Source organism: Vigna angularis, chromosome 8 (genome assembly GCF_016808095.1).
Source record: "Vigna angularis cultivar LongXiaoDou No.4 chromosome 8, ASM1680809v1, whole genome shotgun sequence".
In the NCBI taxonomy this organism is placed as follows: Eukaryota; Viridiplantae; Streptophyta; class Magnoliopsida; order Fabales; family Fabaceae; genus Vigna; species Vigna angularis.
The window spans coordinates 2396659-2400944 of record NC_068977.1 but is presented as its reverse complement, the minus strand read 5'-3'; the positions used below and the strand labels follow the sequence as shown (position 1 = coordinate 2400944).

The window sequence follows — 4286 nt, the reverse complement described above, 5'->3', positions numbered from 1 at the left end:
AATAAAAATTTTACACCGATATTAAAAATTCATCCAATCAATAGATTTGAATTTAAAATCTATCCATAATTAATATTTCAAATATTTATATAGATATCAGAATTCGATTATTGAAAAATCGAATTTTCAACTGTGTTACTTTTATAATTTCTTTTTTGAAATTTTTTTCATTTTCTTTAAAATAAAAATAATAATAATAATTTTTTTTTCAACTTTCCAAAATAATAAAATTATATATTTAAAATATACTTATAACTAAAAATTTATTTTAAATAAGTTTTTATAAAATCAATATTTATACATTTATATTTAATTAAAAGATATTAAATATCATGTAAATTTTGAAAATTATTAAACTTGTAAAATAAATAAAAAAAATAAGTAAAAGGAACATTAAAAATGAATTAATTTAATTTGGGACTAGCCTCAACCCAACCCTACCTTTAGGGATTGGAGCTTTTAAAAAACCCGTGGGCTAGAAAATTGAGCCTTGATTTTAGATGGGGTCACGGTCAACCCATGGATCAGAGGCTCAAATGACACCTCTGTACATAGGAATGTAATGCAAATGTCAATTGGAGTGGTTCGTGCGAAAGAGTGTTAATGGCCGTCGCAATCCAGAAACTCAAAATCCCTTCTATTTTCTCTGTAATCGCCAAACTCTCATATTCGAGATCACCCCATAACAATCTTCATTATGATTCTTCTGTGGCCGACAACCTCGTCTCCGTCTTCACCCAACAACCCAACGCCGCCGGGCCCGAACTCAACCTCTTCGCTCCCATCCTCACGCCTCCCCTTGTCGAGTCCGTTCTCACGCGCCTCCCCCACTTGGAAACTCGCCCTCTCCTTCTTCCAGTGGGCCTCCGATCAACACCAGTATGGCTACCGCCATAATTGTTACACCTACAATACCATCGCCTCTATCTTCTCCCGCTCCCGCCAAACCACCCATCTCAAAACGGTCGTCAAACAGCTCGTGGAGTCCGCTCCTTGTTCCTTCACGCCCGGTGCCTTGGGCTTCCTCATTCGGTGTTTGGGCGAAGTGGGCCTTGCGCAGGAGGCCCACCACCTGTTCGATGAAATGCGGGTGAAGGGTCTTTGCGTTCCCAATGTTTACTGCTACAACTGCTTGTTGGAGGCTCTGTCCAAGGCCGGGGAGGTTGATTTGGTGGAGGCTAGGTTGGAGGAGATGAAGGGGTTTGGATGGGAATTTGATAAGTTCACGCTGACGCCTGTCGTGCAAGCTTATTGCAAAGCTCGCAGGTTTGATCAGGCTTTGAGGGTTTATGATGGGATGAAGGAAAAGAGTTTGATTGATGCGCGTGTTTGCTCTGTGCTGGCATTGTCGTTTTCCAAGTGGGGGGATGTGGATAAAGCGTTTGAGTTGGTGGAGAGGATGGATGGACAGGGGGTGAGGCTAAGTGAGAAGACTTTCTCTGTTTTGATTCATGGGTTTGTCAAGGAGGATCGGGTTGATAGGGCCCTTCAGTTGTTTGAGAAAATGTGTCGGGTTGGCTTCACTCCTCCTGTTTCATTATTTGATGTTCTCATTGGAGGACTGTGTAAGAGTAATGATGCTCAGAGAGCTCTGAGCTTGCTTTCGGAGATGAAGCAGTTTGTGGTTGCCCCAGATATTGGAATCTTTACGAAGTTGATATCGGTTTTTCCAGACAGAAGTGTGATTACCAAGTTGCTGGAAGAGGTTCTGGAAGATAAAGAGGAGAAAATTCTCGTTTTGATTTACAATGCTGTTTTGACTTGTTATGTTAATGAGGGACAGGTGGATGAAGCCTGCCGCCTTCTTCAGATGATGATTCAGAGCAAATTCACTGATGTCGAGATGGATGATTTCTTCAAGGACAAGAGATTGGTTTTCCCAAATGCCGCTTCCTTTAGCATCGTGATTGATGGCTTACTCACAAATGGTCAGTTGGACCTCGCTCTAAGTCTTTTCAATGACCTTAAACAATTTGTTGGTAGGCCAAGCGTTTTGATTTACAACAATCTGATCAATGGTCTCTGCGATTCTGATAGATTGGACGAGAGCCGTGAGCTGTTGAGAGACATGAAAGAATCAGAAATTGAACCAACTCATTTCACTTACAACTCAATTTATGGATGCCTGTGTAAAAGAAAAGATGTCGTAGGAGCTATCGATATGTTGAAAGTGATGCGTGCTTGTGGGCATGAACCGTGGATAAAAAATTCCACCCTTCTTGTGAAAGAACTGTGTGATCGTGGCCGGGCTGTAGAAGCATGCGATTTTCTTGACAGCATGGTTCAGCTAGGTTTCCTTCCTGACATAGTTTCCTATTCTGCAGCAATGGGGGGTTTGATCAAGATTCAAAAAGTGGACCGAGCATTGAACTTGCTCAGGGATTTGTGTTCTCGTGGCCATTGTCCTGATGTGGTGGCTTTTAACATAGTGATCAGAGGGCTCTGCAAGGTCAACCGAGTTGCAGAAGCTGAAAAATTGTTGGATGAGATTTTTGTAAAGGGCCTCTGTCCCTCAGTTGTGACTTACAGTCTGCTTATAGATAGTTGGTGCAAAAGTGGTTCTGTTGATAGGGCGATGTCTCTTCTGTCGAAAATGTCTGAAGAAGACAGGGAGCCCAATGTCGTCACTTACTCAACTTTGGTGGATGGGTTTTGCAGAGAAGAAAGGCCTGATGATGCACTCTTGGTTTGGAAAGAGATGGAAAGAAAAGGTTGTTCTCCTAATCGAGTTGCTTTTATGGCACTTATTTATGGTCTTTGCATTTGCAAGAGGCCATCTGCTGCACTCCATTATTTACGCGAGATGGAACAGAAAGAAATGAAGCCCAACTCGTTCATTTATATTGCATTGCTCAGTGCTTTTCTGTCTGATATGGACTTGGCCTCTGCATTTGAGATTTTTAAGGAGATGGTTTATTCAGGATTTTTCCCAGAATCCCATGATAAAAGTTACCCCGTTGTGATGGATGCAATAGACAAATTTTCCAAGGATCACAGAACATCCTCTGGTATGAAAGTTTTAAGTGAAGAGGGCAAACTTCCTACGCATTGCTTGATAAACGTCGGATTATAAAGGTTAATCAAATTGTTTATGCCACTGCCAAAGGAATGTTACATCGGACAAGTAAAAATTGAAGCATTTGAAAAGAAACAAATGTACACAAAAAGAAAGGTATGTGATGAGTCGATATTTTCTTCACTTAAAATGTCTGGTATTTTTCCGTTTTTACTAATTGTGCTTAAATTGACCAGTAATTCTTATTTTAACTAATTTGAATTATCTGAGCTAATTATTTTCGTTATTAGGAAAAGAAGCTTTGAAGTCCAGTAGCATCCAGAAGCACATGGCCCAACACGCAATGGGGGTGTCTAGGCTTGGAGCTGGAGGTGACGTCTAGCAAGAGGGAGCTCTCGGATCCAGCATTCCAGCTTGGAAGCACGGAGGTAAGCAAGTCCAGCTTGGGGGGAGAATAAGCAGCTACCGAGAGAAGCTGCCACTCTCTGGTTTTTGGGGGGTTTTTCGTCCAGGAGGAGAGTAGCCACCACCGAAAGGGAGAGTAGAGTTGGAGAGATGGAAGGTTACGGGTGAGGGCTGGGGCACTAGCTGAAGCCGCCACTTACATGTTTTTTTTAGATGGAGCTTTCTTAATGTTTTGAAGGGGGCCTGGAATGGGAAGCACGGTTATGTGCTCCAGCCGCCACATTTACTGAGTTTTTTTTTCTCTTCCTGAACGTTTGGATTTTGAGAGGAAAAATTGTGAACATTGTTACGGTTGAATGAAAAGCATCTACTTTAATTTTATATTGCTGATTTTACACATTGCCATTTTCATTTGGTTCATGCATTTTCTTTATTGAGGTTTTTAATCTATCCATGAAAGAGTAACGTTGGTGTGCACGGTATCCAGCAGAAGAAGCCTGCACCGTCCATTCCAGAAAAACTCACGGTCTTGCTGCACAGAGGAAAAACAATCCAGCTCTTCACGCTACAGCTCACTGCCACACATGAAGAAGCAAGCAAAGAATGCAGCTCCCATCTAGCACATCTGGCAGCAACGTCCAAATCCAGCAAGCTTGAAGAGAAGAGTGTCACGGCCCTGGTCCAGTGTTGGAAACGGAAGAGAAGATGGAAGCTTGTATAGGAGTAGGAGTAGGGTAGAGGCTTCCTAGTTTTCGGCTCTGTGTAATTTTTCCCCCTCCCCCTTGGGGAGGTTTGGGGTTTCTTTTCCATTTCCAGTGATCAATATGATGTGATGTTAGTATAATTTCTTGTTTTCTGTAATGAA

The 4286-nt window shown here is 41.9% G+C and overlaps 1 pseudogene; it reads left to right on the top strand.

Moving 5' to 3' along the window:
* Positions 1 to 517: 517 nt before the first annotated feature.
* On the top strand, positions 518 to 4286 carry LOC128193603 (putative pentatricopeptide repeat-containing protein At5g08310, mitochondrial; annotated as a pseudogene).